The sequence below is a fragment of the Pseudophryne corroboree genome, chromosome 6 (assembly GCF_028390025.1).
Source record: "Pseudophryne corroboree isolate aPseCor3 chromosome 6, aPseCor3.hap2, whole genome shotgun sequence".
NCBI lineage: Eukaryota > Metazoa > Chordata > Amphibia > Anura > Myobatrachidae > Pseudophryne > Pseudophryne corroboree.
This window is the reverse complement of record NC_086449.1, coordinates 44,875,724-44,893,849: the sequence shown is the minus strand read 5'-3', so window position 1 is coordinate 44,893,849 and position 18,126 is coordinate 44,875,724. Positions and strand designations below refer to the sequence as shown.

Sequence of the window (18,126 nt, the reverse complement as noted above, 5' to 3'; positions counted from 1 at the left end):
GTCCAGACAGGTGTAGCTGTGTGTCCAGACAGGTGTAGCAGTGTGTGCAGACAGGTGTAGCAGTGTGTGCAGACAGGTGTAGCAGTGTGTGCAGACAGGTGTAGCTGTGTGTACAGACAGGTGTAGCTGTGTGTACAGACAGGTGTAGCTGTGTGTACAGACAGGTGTAGCTGTGTGTGCAGACAGGTGTAGCTGTGTGTGCAGACAGGTGTAGCTGTGTGTGCATACAGGTGTAGCTGTGTGTGCAGACAGGTGTAGCTGTGTGTGCAGACAGGTGTAGCTGTGTGTGCAGACAGGTGTAGCTGTGTGTACAGACAGACAGATATAGATGTGTGTACAGACAGGTGTAGATGTGTGTACAGACAGGTGTAGATGTGTGTACAGACAGGTGTAGATGTGTGTACAGACAGGTGTAGATGTGTGTACAGACAGGTGTAGATGTGTGTGCAGACAGGTGTAGATGTGTGTGCAGACAGGTGTAGCTGTGTGTACAGACAGGTGTAGCTTTGTGTACAGACAGGTGTAACTGTGTGTACAGATAGGTGTAGCTGTGTGTACAGATAGGTGTAGCTGTGTGTACAGACAGGTGTAGCTGTGTGTACAGACAGGTGTAGCTGTGTGTACAGACAGGTGTAGATGTGTGTACAGACAGGTGTAGCTGTGTGTGCAGACAGGTGTAGCTGTGTGTGCAGACAGGTGTAGATGTGTGTCCAGACAGGTGTAGCTGTGTGTGCAGACAGGTGTAGCTGTGTGTGCAGACAGACAGATATAGCTGTGTGTACAGACAGACAGATATAGATGTGTGTACAGACAGGTGTAGATGTGTGTGCAGACAGGTGTAGATGTGTGTGCAGACAGGTGTAGCTGTGTGTACAGACAGGTGTAGCTGTGTGTACAGACAGGTGTAGCTGTGTGTACAGACAGGTGTAGCTGTGTGCAGACAGGTGTAGCTGTGTGTGCAGACAGGTGTAGCTGTGTGCGCAGACAGGTGTAGCTGTGTGCGCAGACAGGTGTAGCTGTGTGCGCAGACAGGTGTATATGTGTGTACAGATAGGTGTCTGCTAAGCTAAGATACACTCCCAGAGGGCGGCGGCTTAGTGTTTGCATTGCTGCTAAGGGCCCTTATTCCGAGTTGATCGCTCGCTAGCTGCTTTTAGCAGCATTGCACACGCTAGGCCGTCGCCCTCTGGGAGTGAATCTTAGTTTAGCAGAATAGCGATCGAAAGGTTAGCAGTTTTGCTGTTAAATAATTTCATGCCGTTTCTGAGTAGCTCCAGACCTACTCCTAACTTGCGATCACTGCAGTCAGTTTGGTTCCTGCTGTAACGTCACAAACACGCCCTGCGTTCGCCCAGCCACTCCCCCTTTTCCCCAGCCACTCCCCCTTTTCCCCAGGCACGCCTGCATTTTTACCTGACACGCCTGCGTTTTTTAGCACACTCCCGGAAAACGGTGAGTTACCACCCAGAAACGCCCCATTCATGTCAATCACTCTACGGTCAGCAGAGTGACTGAAAAGCGTCACTCGGCCCTGTGTAAAACTGCAAAGTTTGTTGTGAAAGTACTTTGCGCGTGCGAACTGCGGCTCATGCGCATGCGCAGAAATGCCGATTTTAGCCTGATCGCTGTGCAGTGAAAATCTGCAGCGAGCGATCGACTCGGAATGACCACCAAAAGCAGCTAGCGAGCGATCAACTCGGAATGAGGGCCATTGTCATTGACAGAACACCCTGTTATAGCCCAGTTAAGCCCCTTCTGTCACAGCTGGAGATTTTAGGAGGTGATTGGTTGCTACTTTATCACCCTGCTATTTACCACTCTCCTGGGCTTGATAAATCTGGGCCATATTTCCAGTAATCAGTAATGCAGTTATAAAAATGGCACCTCTTTCCAACCTCCTTCTGTGCTTCTCAGCCTTGCATTTCACTCTCATTATAGTGTTTTTTTCTGTCTTTATTGTCTGTAAATACAGTGATTTTGCTTTCTGGATTTTTGCATGCTAGGGCATCCACATTTTGCTGATGATAGAAATACATGACTGAAAAGCATGGGAGGAAAAGACTGAAATTAATAAAACATGACATAATTACAGATAGGACAAAATTAAATAAAATGCAATTTTGATAGCAAATTCATACCACTGGCAAATTGTGGCAAATTGGCAACATCAGAGAATTAATTATTTAGTGCTTTGGGGGTTTTAAATCCAAATTAAGGAGTTATTATTATTTATAACAAACATGTTTAATTAAGTGATGTCTGACTTGTCATCGCCATATGTTCTATATTCTCCACACCATGCCATGCAGGACAAGGGCGAATATGGATTTGTGTATTGAACTGTCTAATTGGGGTGACAGGGTAGTTTGTCCTAGTCGGTTTCCGGATGATAGATAGACAGTGTCTAGTTAGACAGTCAATAGATAGACACCATATGTTAGACAGTCATTAGGTTGACAGTGTCAAAAGGTCTACATGAAAACGGTTGACAAAAAAGGTAGACACAGGTTTTTTCCAATTTTACATGTTTTCTGACTTTTTCATACCTCCTCTATCCATGTCGGCGAGCGAAGCAAGACCCGCGAGGGGATTCCTTTCTACAAACGGGGGTCCCCGATGACAAAACTATCCACACAAACCCCAAAAATGCGAGAGAGAAAAAGTTGTCTACCTTTTTTATGTCGACCATTTTCTTGTTGACCTTTTTACCCTGCTGACCTTTTGACTGTCTAACATGTGGTGTCTATCTATTGACTGTCTAACTAGACACTGTCTATCTGTTATACCACACCCCGTCTCAGTCTAATGCTTTCTGTGGGAGTCTGCAGCCTCATGTTAAAGATAGGATTAATTCCTCACATACAACACTGCTACACAGGTGGAACACATGGGTGTGATTAATTAAGTAGTGGGTGCCTGAGAAGAGATATATACGTTTATTGTCTAGTGTTAGGGGTTGGGCAACCGACGCCAGTTAGCCGGCCGGTGACTGGTGAGGAAACCACTGTGCCTAGTCAGTGACAGGGTGACAGGAATACTTTTGCTGGTGTGATGCTGGAACAAATGTTGATGCTCTCTGTGCTGGTTCATCATGAACATTCAATTACTACCTGGTTTGTCACAAGATATATATTTATTTATTTTTTGTTTTCCCAATAGTTGTAGAGGCTAAAGTGGACGTGAGCCTGGTGATCAGTAACAGGCTCTTCACAGAGGCTCTGAGCGATGACACATCAGAGGAGTATAAAGCGTTTGAGGCGGAGTTTCAGCGAGAGGTGAGCGGACACAGAAATGTTTCTGGCTGTTATCACATTGGCCCTCATTCCGAGTTGTTCGCTCGGTATTTTTCATCGCATCGCAGTGAAAATCCGCTTAGTACGCATGCGCAATGTTCGCACTGCGACTGCGCCAAGTAACTTTACTATGAAGAAAGTATTTTTACTCACGGCTTTTTCTTCGCTCCGGCGATCGTAATGTGATTGACAGGAAATGGGTGTTACTGGGCGGAAACACGGCGTTTCAGGGGCGTGTGGCTGAAAACGCTACCGTTTCCGGAAAAAACGCAGGAGTGGCCGGAGAAACGGTGGGAGTGCCTGGGCGAACGCTGGGTGTGTTTGTGACGTCAACCAGGAACGACAAGCACTGAACTGATCGCACAGGCAGAGTAAGTCTGGAGCTACTCAGAAACTGCTAAGTAGTTAGTAATCGCAATATTGCGAATACATCGGTCGCAATTTTAAGAAGCTAAGATTCACTCCCAGTAGGCGGCGGCTTAGCGTGTGTAACTCTGCTAAAATCGCCTTGCGACCGATCAACTCGGAATGAGGGCCATTATACGGTGCTGCTACATCGGCTCTTGCATCGTCATCATTTGTTGTCACTTCTTTGTCTTTTACCCAGATGAGACCAATCTATTCATCCATCCCAGATTACAGAGGCGTGATGATCCGCTCTTTAAGGTAAATTCCTACGTTTTCTATACTGTGATCGCATGCAAGGCCGGTTCTAGACCTTGTGGCGCCAAGGTGAAAGTTTCCTTTGGAGTCCCCCCGAGGGATAAAACAGCACTAGTGCGTGCCAAAGGCACGCATGAAAAATAGGGGCGTGGCTTCATAGGGAAGAGGCGTGGCCACATAATAGTACCAATTCACATTACACCACACAGTAGTGTCCATAAGTCACATTACACCACACAGTAGTGTCTGTCAGTCACATTACACCACACAGTAGAACACCTTATACCATGTTTGAGCCCCTTACACACATTACACTACTGTAGAGCAGAGCCCCTTATACACATTACGGCAGGTAGTCCTTTACACACATTGCACCAGGTAGACACTTATACACGTTACGCCAGGTAGGCCCTTACACACATTGCACCAGGTAGACACTTATACACGTTACGCCAGGTAGGCCCTTACACACATTGCACCATGTAAACACTTATACACGTTACGCCAGGTAGGCCCTTACACACATTGCACCAGGTAGACACTTATACACACTGTGACAGGTAGTCCCATATACACATTGCACCAGGTAGACCCTTATGCACATTGCACTTATTAAGTTCCTCCTATTCAATGCCCTCATTAGTAGTGCCCCCGGCCCCCCAGTAGTATATATGTATGCACATGGATATATATGTACTTTAATTAAAATAAAGTAAACTTTTATTGCACTTAAAAGTGCCACCAGGAAGACAGCAGGCTGCAGAGGATGCTAGATAGCCATTAATAATACTCATGCAGCTAAAAAAAATAATATATATATATTTTTTTTTATTTTTTTATTTTTTTAGTGGAGGGGGGTTTCTGGGTGCTCGGAAACCCCCCCTGGGTGCGCCACTGGCTGCACCATTTTTTGGAGACTTGCGCATGCGCTGTAGACTCAAGCACATTGCCAGAGTCTCTAGCACTCAGACAGAGCACTAACAGTGCTGCTCCGGTTACGGGACGGGAGAGGAGGGACACACCCGGAGACTGCATGAGGCCCCTCCTCTCTAGTTATGCCCCTGAGTCTACTTCTTAATGCTACTGCAAGAATCAGCTCAAATCTGAGCGACTGCATGTGGAAGGGAAGTACTGTAAGTCATGTGACAGGCGAGACTACAAATTAAATGTCTAATGTCCATCACTTTGACGAGCATTCTGGTTTTTCATTAGAGATGAGCGGGCTCAGTTCTCAGAGAACCAAACCCTATCGAACTTCACCACCAGATTCCCGCCTGACTCGGAAACCAGAACGAGGCAAAACGTCATCATCCCGCTGTCGGATTCTCGCAGGTTTTGGATTCCATATAAGGAGGCGCGTGTCGTCGCCATTTTCACTCTGGCATTGGAGAACGTAGAGAGAGGACGTGTCTCCATTCTCTCCGTGTCTTCAGTGTCTGTGTCTTGTGCTGCATCTGTCCAATCACAGTGGTGGTGTCCTCTGCTGCCATATGTCCAGTGCTGCTGTATAAGTCCAGTCCATTGCAGTGGTTCTGTGTTGTCCTGCATCAGTCCAGTGGTGGTGTCCTTGTGCTGCTGTATATGTCCAGTGGTACTGCTGTATATGTCCAGTGATGCTGCCATATATGTCCAGCGGTACTGCCGTATAAATCGAGTGATCCTGCAATATAATTCCAGGGATCCTGCCGTATAATTTTAGCGATCCTGCCGTATAATTCCAGCGATCCTGCCGTATATGTCCATTAATACTGCCGTGTAAATCCAGTGATCCTGCCATATAATTCCAGTGATACTGCCGTATATGTCCAGCGGTACTGCCGTATAAATCCAGTGATCCTGCCGTATAAATCCAGTGATCCTGCCGTATAAATCCAGTGATCCTGACGTATAAATCCAGTGATCCTGCCGTATAAATCCAGCGATACTGCTGTACATGTCCAGCGGTACTCCCGTATATGTCCAGCGGTACTGCCGTATAAATCCAGTGATCCTGCCATATAATTCCAGTGATCCTGCCGTATAATTCCAAGCGTACTGGCGTATAAGTCCAGTGATCCTGCCGTTTATTTACAGTGGTACTGGCATATAAATCCAGTCCAGAGATACTGCCGTAACTGTCCATTGATACTGCTGTATATGTCCAGCGGTACTGCAGTATAAATCCAGTGATCCTGCAGTATAAATCCAGTGATCCTGCCATATAATTGCAGTGATCCTGCTGTATAAATCCAGTGGTATTGGTGTATAAATCCAGTGATCCTGCTGTATAATTACAGTGGTACTGGCATATAAATCCAGTCCAGTGATACTGCCGTATATGTCCATTGATACTGCCGTATATGTCCAGCGGTACTGCCGTATAAATCCAGTGATCCTGCCGTATAAGTCCAGTGATCCTCCCATATATTTCCAGTGGTACTGGCATATAAGTCCAGTGATCCTGCCGTATAATTCCATATAAATCCATATAATTCCGTACAAATCCAGTCCAGTGGTGCTGCCATATAAGTTCATTGGTGCTGTCCTGTGCTGTATATTATTTACTCCAAATAAAGGGGTTATTAATATTTAATCCAAATTATTTATTTTCACAGGGTTTGCCCTGTGAGGTGTAGGGGTACGCTCTCTTGTACCACATATAACTGCAGACAGAGGCGTAACTAGGGTTTTTGGAGACCAGGGCAAGATCAATAATGCCCCCCCCCCAAAAAAAAAAACTACAAAAGGAAAGTATGTGCACACGCCACTGGTGTCGCTGTATATAAAGATGTCAGGGTGTGTATGTATAGATGTAGGTGCAGTGGTTAGAGTGGAATTTTTGAAGGGGGAATGAAAAAGTATAGATAGCAATTATGGCGCGCGCTCTGGAAAAGGGGACGTGGTCACTCAAAAGGGGCGTGTCCTTCAGTGTAGTAGAACCCCTTATACTATCTAGTACTGGTGCCGCTTTCACATAGCACACAGTATGAGCCGAAATTCACATTAACCCACACGGTATGAGCCGAAATTCACATTATAGCACACGGTGTGAGACAAAATTCACATTATAGCACACGGTATGAGCCGAAATTCACATTATAGCACATGGTATGAGCCGAAATTCACATTATAGCACACGGTATGAGCCGAAATTCACATTATAGCACACGGTATGAGCCGAAATTTACATTATAGCACATGGTATGAACCGAAATTCACATTATAGCACACTGAATGAGACGAAATTCACATTATAGAGTGAGGGGATCTTACCCCCTTAATTAGCAAGGCCTGTGGGCACTGTGGTGAGGGGAGCCCACCCCCTTAATTGACTAATTGCAGAGTTTAGCAGCGGAAGGTTTGCAGCGGTTTCTCACCCCAAGCTGCGGCGCTTCTGCCACCTCCGACACTCCACGTCTTCGGCGCCACCCGGGATGCAGAGCACCGCACCGGGGATGCACCCTTTTCAGTGTGGTCTGCTGCGCTCCGAAGGGGGATCTTCACTCCAGCTGCAGGATCCCGATGTGCGCCGTCCTCCCCGCTGTTACTTGCACGGTAAGCATTAGTATCGTTTACTGCAGAGGCCATTTACTGAGGCATATGTATTAAACCTCGGGAGCTGAGATGCTCTTCTCACCGTACAGCTGTGTGGCTGAGCCGGGCGGGGGGACAGCCAGCAGCATGCCGGATATCAGCAGCAGAGGGTGCGGGCTGTACATACTTGAGGCAACTGGATATTCAACAGTGCTGAAAGCCTCCGGAGCCCGCACCTCCAGAGCTGCGGTACACCGGCAGAGGACACCCATCCCCCGAACCCTGCGTAGCCCAAAGTCGGAGATCAGCAGCATGTCGAAAGCAGAAGCAGAAGCCGCTTGTTGCCGGTTAACATGCTGCCGATCTCCGGCTTTGGGCTCCGCACCGCTCCGCACGTGCTTTACAGCCCGCACCCTCGGCTGCTGATATCCGGCATGCTGCCCCTGCTGCTGACTTTCCACCCGCCCGGCTCGGCCACCCAGCTGGATGGTGAGTGAGATGGGCATCTCAGTGACCGTGGTTTAATACATATCCCTCTTCAGTAAATGGCCTCTGTGGTAAATGGTACTAATGCTTACCGTGGCGGTAAGCATTAGTACATCCCGCCCACACACACAGACTGCCCCACCCTCTTACTTACACACACACACATTGTAGATTACACACACACACAGACTGGCCACCCCCAAAGCCCACAAACACCCACTCAGACTACACACAAATTCTCATACTTTCCCCTGCCCCACACACACTGGACTGTAAAAATGTACACACACTCACACTGTCCCACACACACACAATTAACACATACTCACTCACACTGTCCCGCACCCCCCCCCTCTCCCGACAGGAAAGTTTAAACTGCTGCGGCCTGCTCACCTGCACCTCCGAGGCCGCGCAACTCCGAGGTCGCGCACGCGATATGGAGACTCTGCAGGGGGGGAGTAGGGGGAGGTTCGTAGGTGCCGCTGCCTGTACAGTGTGACAGGTACAGCAGCCGGGGCCGGGGAGACAGGGAGAGTGCCGCGGCAGAGCTGGATTAAGGCTTTGGGGGGCCCGGTGTACTTAAGTCAGGGGGCCCTAAAGTCTAAAATTAACATAATAACATTATCATTTACTACAACGAAAATCCCAATTAGGGAACAAGAGTGTGACCTCTTTTAATTGGGGGTTCCTGAGTGCCGTCTGATCTTGCACATTACACAAATGTTATAGGAAAGTAGGAAAGGTACCTGGACACGCTATATCATTTGAAATAGGGGAGTGGGAGGCAGTTTGGATATATTGGCTGGTACGTAATGCAGTACGAGTTCACCCGATGTGCGGGATTCCGGCCGAACTTGGAATTTTTTTTAATGGGGCAATTTACAGGGCATGGTTATGCCTTGTAGATGAGCGGCTCTTTAAAAAAACACCTCAGAGTTCGCCAGCATCCAACACGACAGGTGAACTCGGACTCCATTACAGCTATCTGTTAATAAATAAATAAATGTGACCCAGTCAGGATCCCTAATGAGCCCAACACTGATTAGAATGCCGGAATTTGCATACTGACAGACGGGATCTCGATTGAGTGACTGTTGGGAATTCAGAGGCGTAGCAAGGGTTATGCCTTGTTTGGAGCCCAGAGCAAGATTATAAATGCCCCCCCCCCCCCCCCAAGATTCATAATATAAGCTATGTGCGCATGCGCAAAAAAGTGTGCATGGTCACACACCAGAGGGGGCATGGTCACTGAAATTAGGGCTTGCCGACATGACACGTCACAATGGAGTCATTCTTTTCAGTTGCACACGCATCTTACCTGTATGATGGTTTCTCACAATGTGGAACCTCTGGAGAAATGTATCCTCTGAGGCAGACAGTGTCTTCAGTCGGTATTCACTAGTCATGTAGGAGATCACATCATCCAGAAGATGCCTGTCTGTGTAGGAATAGTAACAAGGTAGGGAACATTCATCAGCAATTCAACCAGACTTACATTCTGCCCCCTACATCTCTCTGCACACAATCACCTACCCCCGTGTCGTCTCTCAGCAACCATCACCTACCACTTGTGTCGTATCTCAGCACACCATCACCTATCCCATGTATAGTCACTCAGCACAACATCACCTACCCCGTGTCTTCACTCAGCATACCATCACCTACCCCCTGTGTTGTCACTCAGCACACCATCATCTACCCCCTGTGTCATCACTCAGCACACCATCACCTACCCCCTGTGTCGTCACTCAGCACACCATCACCTACACCGTGTCTTCACTCAGCATACCATCACCTACCCCCTGTGTTGTCACTCAGCACACCATCATCTACCCCCTGTGTCGTCACTCAGCACACCATCACCTACACCCTGTGTCGTCACTCAGCACACCATCACCTACACTGTGTTGTCACTCAGCATACCATCACCTACCCCCTGTGTTGTCACTCAGCACACCATCACCTACCCCCTGTGTCGTCACTCAGCACACCATCACCTACACTGTGTTGTCACTCAGCACACCATCAGTGGGGAGAGTGGGGGGCACAGGGAGCAGAGTAGGGGACACAGAGGGGGGATGGGGACACAGGGGGGAGAATGAGGCCACAGTGGGGAGAATGGGGCCACAGTGGTGCAAGTGGGGCCAAAGGGGGGTGGGAGTGGGGCCACTGGGGTCACAATGGGGAGAGTGGGGCTACAGGGAGCAGAGTGGGGTTACAGAGGGTAGAGTGAGGCTGCAGGGGCTAAAGTAGGAGCCACAGTAGGGAGAGGGGGGCCATGATGGGGGGGAGACCCCGGGGGGGGGGAGAGTGGGGCCACAGAGGGGAGAGTGGGGCCACATAGGGGAGAGAAAGGGGCACAGGGAGCAGAGTGGGGCCAAGTTCAGGCACTCACCATGAACACTGGCCGTGCACCGTGGAGAGCAGCATCAACATCCCTGCAGACTGGTCCCCTGCACTCCGGAGGCAGAAGGATCACACAAGGGACCCAGCAGCCTCAGCAGCGCTATCACCAGGGGGGGAGGAGCCGGGAACTTCACTTCACAACAGGGGAAGGAGGCTACACGCCGAGCGCGGAAGACAGGAAGAGCCGGGGACAGCTCCCCGCCTCGTCAGTGGCCGTTACCATGGTAACAGGCCGCTGGTTGGCTGAGAGACAGCAATTCTCAGCCAACCAGCGTCCGCCATACTTTCACCTCTGATCACCCCCTCCCCTTACCTTGTAGTGGGAGCCGGGAGCCAGCGGGCTGTGTAGACAGGGGAGCATGAGCCATGACACATCGCGGTCATGCTCAGTGCTCTGGTGGTGCGCTGGGGCGAGCGGGGCGTGCAGGGGCCGGTGGCGCCCCCCTCTGCTGGGCCTGCCACGGCGCCCAGGGCATGCACCCTGCTCACCCTGTGCTAGTTACGCCTCTGACTCCAGAAAAATAATGGAAAACAAAAATTTTGAGGCTAAAATAGGGAAAGATCAAGAACCACTTCCTCCTAGTGCTGAAGCTGCTGCCAGTAGTTATGACAGATGATGAAATCTCATCAACGTCGTCTGCCAAGGCCGATGCCCAATGTGATAGTAGAGGGTATGTAAAATCCAAAAAGCCAAAGTTCAGTAAAAAGACCCCAAAATAGAAATTTAATTGGTCTGAGGAGAAATGTAAACTTGCCAATATGCCATTTACGACATGGAGTAGCAATGAACGGCTGAGGCCCTGGCCTATGTTCAGCTAGAAAAATTATGAGTTAAGCTGGAAAAATATCAGCAAAGAACTGTACGTTCTAAGATGGTATCACAAATCCCAACCTAGAGACCAAGTGTGTCTGCGGTTGCGATTCCTGACCTTCCCAACACTGGACGGGAAGAAGTGGCTCCTTCCCCCATTTGCACGCCCCCTGCAAGTGCTGGAAGTAGCACCCACAATCCAGTTTCTGATATTCAAATTGAAGATGTCACTGTTGAAGTACACCAGGATGAGAATATGGATGTTGCTGGCGCTGAGGAGGAAGTTGACAAGCAGGATTCTGATGGTGATGTGGTTTGTTTAAATAAGGCACCGGGGGAGACACCTGTTGTCTTTGGGATGAATAAGCCCATTGTGATGCCTGGGCAAAATACCAAAAAAGCCACCTCTTCAGTGTGGAATTATTTCTCCACAAATCCGGACAACAGGTGTCAAGCCGTGTGTTGCCAATGTCAATACGTAATAAGTAGGGGTAAGGACGTTAACCATCTAGGAACATCCTTCCTTATACATCACCTGCTGCGCATTCATCAGAAGTCAGTGTCAAGTTCAGAAAATTTGGCTAAGAGCGTAAGCAGTCCACCGACACCTAAATCCCTTCTTCCTCTTGCAAGCCACACCACCAACCCTCTCAACGTCAACTTCCTCAGGAACGTCAGTAGTCCTGCAGGCCATGTCACTGGCAAGACTGAGGAGTCCTCTCCTAACCGGGATTCCTCCGGAGTATCCTTGAGTGGTACGCCTACTGCTGCTGCAGCTGCTGTTGTTGCTGCTGGGGGTCGATTGTCATCCCAGAGGGGAAATTGGAAGACCACTTGTACTGCTTCCAGTAAGCAATTGACTGTCCAACAGTCCTTTGAGAGGAAGATGAAATATGACAGCAGTCATCCTGTTGCAAAGCGGATAACTGAGGCCTTGACAGCTATGTTGGTGTTAGACGTGCATCCGGTATCCGCCATTAGTTCAGTGGGACTTATAGAATTGATGGAGGAATTGTGTCCCCGGTACCAAATCCCATCTAGGTTCCACTTCACTAGGCAGGAAGTGGGTCCTTCTTCTACAGCCAGCGCAATCTTCCCAGTGATGTTTGGGAAAATGATGCTGGCCACTAGAGAGCAAAGAGTGATAGAGTCTTTGCTTTCTACAGTATGTGCGGCATCATCTACTTGGAAGATATCACCGGGAGAATGACATCGCCGACACCGGCAACAGCACAGCTATACTGGAGAAGGAGGTATTGCCCTCTCAGAGCTACTCCAGCAGTCCAGGACTGGGTAATTTCTACCCCCCCCCCCTTCCCTTCGGCATCACTGTGTCTTGCTGGTGTCCCCTACGCAGTCAGTTCACTTACCATCTGTCCCTGCTTCCCCACAGCTGTGGCCGACAAGTGTAACAGTCTGTGGCAACATCCAAACCCGCACCGTAGACTAACCAGTGCATCTCCTGTGTTGCTAGAACTGCTGATCACACTGCTGTCTGGGTCTGTTGCGGTTTCCCTACTCCACTTTCCTCAGACCTTCTGGTGTATGGCTAGTGATCTCCAGCCCTGCTATCTAAGGCTGGGTACACACCTGACCAAAACGTCAGTGGACCCACCGCCCCGCTGACCAAGCAGCCAATGAAGGTAAAGCGTACACACTTACTGATCAGAAGTTCGATACCTCGGTCAGGATCCCCAGCTGGTCGGGTTTTTGAGTTTGCCCAGCTGCGTCAGTTATACTATTACCTCCCGCTCCTCGTCTTGCTGTTTTGGGGCAGACTTTTTATAACTCGTTTATGTCAGGACCGACTGATTTTGTGAATCTGTTAACCTTGGACCAACCGAAGGTGTTGGTGCCGGAGTATGGTGGAAACAGGGAGGACAAAGAAAGTTCTGTTTCATATATTTATTAGAAAGCTACAATTCCAGTAAGGAGTTAAATGACACTCATAAGACACCATATATAAACTGACGTACTGCAATGAATGGCATAACGATAAGCAGAATCTGTATTAAAGATGCATTGAAGAAATGTTCATATGAATAAGATAAAACGTGCCTGTAGATTAGTGAAGAATTGTCCAATATGAAGCAATGATTGGTGCCAAACTGTAAAGAAGTGTTAACTGGATATTGTAGACAAAGATGAATAACTGTGTAGACTTGTCACTGAGGCTTAATGGCTGAACTGAAGATCTGTGAAGAATTGTCTTTGAATGATGCAAAAACGTAGATAAAATACTGAAAGGAGTACTTGCAGGTTGTTAAGATTATACTTGAGACACTGTGAAGAGCTGCAGCAGAAGACAACGGTGAGGAATGGGTTAACTGAGATGAGTAAACGAGGACCAGGATTAAGTAGAAACTTCCACAGGCTGTGTGATTACAGCATATAATCACTGAACGAACAGGGTAACCCCTCACAGGACTACTGGAATCCACTTGTTGCCACTTGGAGGGCGATTGACTGACAGCACAGCAGGGAGCCGGTGGATCACTTGTGGTGAAGCTGGCAGACCCCTGGGAGTGGAGGCAATATCAGTACCACTGGAATCACACAGAAATTCACAGGGAGAGCACAGAGCTAGGGTAGAGTAGATACAACAAAGCACTGGCCAAGAGTGAAATAATCCCAGCCTACTTATAGGCAGCACAAGCATCTGATTAGCTAACACCCTCAGGTGCTCACAGATGCTGCGTTTGGTCTCCAACATGGACACCTCCTATACTGCAGACACACTGAGGTGCCTACGGTCAATAGGTCCCCGCACTCCCGACACCAAGAACCTGCATCACCTCCGCCACCGACCCCGCCGCATCCCCACATGGCCGCACAGCACCGCGAGCAACCGCACCAGCAGCGAACAGACCCCATAACACGCAGTGGTTCATGACCGATTTGTGACAGTTTATCCCTACTTTACTCAAGGTATCAGCCCTACATTTTGAGTCAGTTACATTATGGGAAGACAGTGCCCAATTTGTACTCTCTGGGAGGGATGGGGGTTATGGCAGTACTTGCTTTGTCCAAGCCCAACTTTTAGATTGCCCTGCCAACAGAGGTGTAACTAGGATTTTCGGAGCCCTGGGCAAGATGAAGAGTAGCGCACCCCCCCCCCCAAAAAAAAAATAAACTCATAACAGCAACTATGGGCATGGCAATGCACCAGAAGGGGCGTGGTCACATACCAGAAGAGGCATGGCCACTGAAAATGGGGCGGGCCAACATGACCATCACCTACCCCCTGTGTCTCCTCTCAGCACACTATCACCTACCCCTTGTGTCGTCTCTCAGCACACCTTCGTTAAATTTTTGCACATTATGGCAGTACAGTTCCCTATTTACACAGTACGCAGGCAGAGTCCCCTTTTTACACAGTACGCAGGCAGAGTCCCCTTTTTACACAGTACGCAGGCAGAGTCCCCTTTTTACACAGTACACAGGCAGAGTCCCCTTTTTACACAGTACGCAGGCAGAGTCCCCTTTTTACACAGGACGCAGGCAGAGTCCCCTTTTTACACATTACATACACACAGTGCCAGATACACATTACCCCACAGTGCCAGATACACATTACCCCACAGTGCCAGATACACATTACCCCACAGTGCCAGATACACATTACCCCACAGTGCCAGATACATATTACCCCACAGTGCCAGATACACATTACCCCAATCGTTAGCCAATCAGAGCTTGCAGACCAGCAGCCAATCAGAAGCAGGTCTGCGAGCTCTGATTGGCTAACAAACCAAACCAATGAAACTCGCTGATCTGCCACCGGAGACCAGACACTGGGCACATTGAGGGGCAGGATAGGTGCTTCGCTCTTCTCCCCTCACATAGCAGAGGGATGGGGGACGGCACAGGGGCAGAGCAACATTTCTCGGGGGCGAGTGGGCATATTGCCTTGGCTGCCGCCCCAGTCTGCTGGGCCTGCCAAGGCACCCATGGCACGTGCCCTGCTCGACCCCCCTTAGTTACGCCTCTGCCTGCCAACATCACGGCTCTGCACCTGTACAAACTAAAGTGGCACTCACTTATTGTAGAACTTCTTATCTCCCGAGTACTCTTTAATGTTTGATGCCCTTTATTTGTACTTTACCTTTCTGCTGGGGCCTTTCCATTATATTCACCTAAAACATCTCAATTTCTACATATATCTAATACTCATCACATACCTCCCCTCCTTTTCTTCTGAGCCCTCTCAGTCACTCTCGCCTGAATTGTCCCTTTGCAATTTTTCTCCTGCTGGTCTGATGTTGATGTCCATCCTTTCTTCTACTACAGTACATTATGGCCTATCATGCCTCTATGGCACATTAGAATATACAACCATTTGGTTCTCTACCATCGATGGCAAAAACATTCGACATCGGCCATAAACCATCAATGATTTGGACTCATCAATGGTCGATGGCCATCCCTAGATCTCGCTCAGGAGGGCCGATCTGAGCGAGATCTATTACAATCTCGTCCAGTGTGTACACTCAGGGCCTAATTCAGACCTGATCGTAGCAGCAAATTTGTTAGCAGTTGGACAAAACCATGTGCACTGCAGAGGTGGGGGGCAGATGTAACATGTTGTCATGACTGTGGTTTTGTGAACTCGGTGTTAGTGAAGTCTGTGCGGCCAACTGGAGGACTATGTGAATATTAGGCTGCTCTGTGGGAATCAGTGAGAAGAAGGAACAATCCCTGACCGGGGATCGAACCCGGGCCTCGGCAGAGGAAGCCATATCCTGACCACTGGATCAACAGGGACTTGGTGTTGATAGCAGGATGGTGAATGTATAGGTGAGACTGTTCTGGATATACTGTCATAGGAGTAGGTGCTTATGTACTCAAGGTTACTGGCAAGATAGTTACTGGTGAAACTGATAACCGGGCTGGTTACCGGTGAGACTGGGATGCAACTGTAATGCGGGCTGGTACTGGATATAACTGGAAACGCAACTGAAAGTAGAATGATGACTGTGGCTGTAACTTTAGGACGAGGCTGAAGAACCCTGCGGCTGTGACGGTAGAATACTGCAGCTGTGGTTTTAAGTTGAGACTGTGGAATACTGCGACTGTGCCTTTAAGATGAAACACTGCTACTGTGCCTTTAAGTTGAGACTGTGGAATACTGTGACTGTGCCTTTAAGATGAAACACTGCAACTGTGCCTTTAAATTGAGACTGTGGAATACTGTGACTGTGCCTTCAAGATGAAACTATAGAATACTGCAACTATGCCTTTAAGATGAACTGTAGAAATACTGGATATCAACGGTAACACAAATGTAATCCAAACTGGGTAGCAAAGGAACAGAGTTTACATAGGAACTGAAGTACAAGGGTTACCTTTAGGGAGCTCAGCTTCAAAGGTCACACAGAGCTGTGTGTGACACGAGGAACAGGCAGAGTTTGCAACTCCAGTCTTCAGACTTATACTTCCTGGTCCTTGGTGATTGGTGAGCAGTGTCAGGTGATTCAGAGAGTCTCAGGCTGGCACAGGATTGGACAGCTCTGGGTCAGGTGAACAGTCACCACTGTCATGTGAGTACTCTAGACTAGGCTGTGAAGTGGAGTGAGGCCTAGCAGGCCGAGAGAACATTGAAGCCTGAACTTCTTGCAAACAAACAGAGGATGCTGGCTTTTATGCCTAAACTTCAGATTGCTGAATTCAGACTCACACAGAAGATCACCACAGGTTGAGCTCGTTAACTATTACCTTCCAGGCAGAGAACTCAGGAAAACTCATAGTGCTGACAAGCTGTTTATCTCAGTGAGCAAAAAGGCACAGGATCCAGGACAGATGGCAGGGGTAAGTCACCAAATACGAGAACTACAGTCAGGATCGTGACACATGTGCAGAGAGAGAGTTAGTTTTGGGTGGGTTATATTGTTTCTGTGCAGGGTAAATACTGGCTGCTTTATTTTTACACTGCAATTTAGATTTCAGTTTGAACACACCCCACCCAAATCTAACTCTCTCTGCACATGTGACATCTGCCCCACCTGCAGTGCTCATGGTTTTGCCCATTAGCTAACAAATTTGCTGCTGCCACCAGGTATGAATTAGGCCCTTAATGTTGCTAACAATGCACGCTCCCACGCATCGTTAACGACCCCCTCCCTTATCTGAACATGTACAGACGAGGGAGGTCATCGTGAATGGCCGCACAATGCATACTTCAGAGCTGAACTTCTGCGATGCTGTTGTATGTAATTCAGCCATATCCCAGTTATTATTTATTATTATCCTTTATTTTTATTGCACCACAAGGGATCCACAGCACCCAGTTACAGATGTTTTACATAAATGAAAAATCAAAACGGGACAATAATGACTTACAGTTGAAGACAATATAGGACAAGTACAGGATAAATAAATATAGTTGCATCAGCAGATGACACTGACATAAGTATCAGGGTGGCAGAAACCATGGGATTAACTGCCGTTGAGGATGTTTAAGTAAGAGAAGGATAAGCACATGAGGGTTAAGGGCCCTGCTCGTGAGAGCTTACATTCTAAAGGGGACGGGCAGACAGACAGAGGTGACACAGACGGGGTACACAGAGAGTGTGGAACAGAGGGCTAGGATGAGAGATGGCTGGGTTTGGTGAAGAAGTGTGTCTTGAGAGCCCGTTTGAAATTTTGTAGAGAGGTTGAGAGTCTGAGGGGGAAAGGTACAGAATTCCAGAGAAATGGAGCAGCACGTGAGAAATCTTGAAAGTAGGAGTGCAAGAAAGTAATCCGTAGGCAGGAGAGTTGGCGAGCATTAGCAGAGCGAAGAGGACGGGTGGGAGTGTAAATGGAGATAAGGTCAGAGATGTAAATAGGAGAGGAGTGGGTGAGGGCTTTATAAGTGAGTGTGAGAAGTTTGAATTGGATTCTGAAAGGGAAGGAAAGCCAGTGAAGGGCTAGTAGAAGAGGGGAGGTGGACATAGGGGGTCATTCCAAGTTGAT

At 48.5% G+C, this 18,126-nt stretch overlaps 1 long non-coding RNA gene across 2 annotated transcripts in view; it reads right to left on the bottom strand.

The window, feature by feature from the left end:
• LOC134934808 (uncharacterized) overlaps positions 1-16,629 on the bottom strand; it is a 56,979-nt gene extending 40,350 nt beyond the window's left edge. Inside the window, exon 1 of one of the 2 annotated variants that reach the window (XR_010179812.1) lies at positions 16,518-16,629. This is a non-coding gene — a long non-coding RNA (uncharacterized LOC134934808). Of the gene's footprint in view, positions 1-9,273; positions 9,390-16,517 lie in introns of those variants that run through there. The other variant, XR_010179813.1, reaches the window with a different exon arrangement.
• Positions 16,630-18,126: the final 1,497 nt, after the last annotated feature.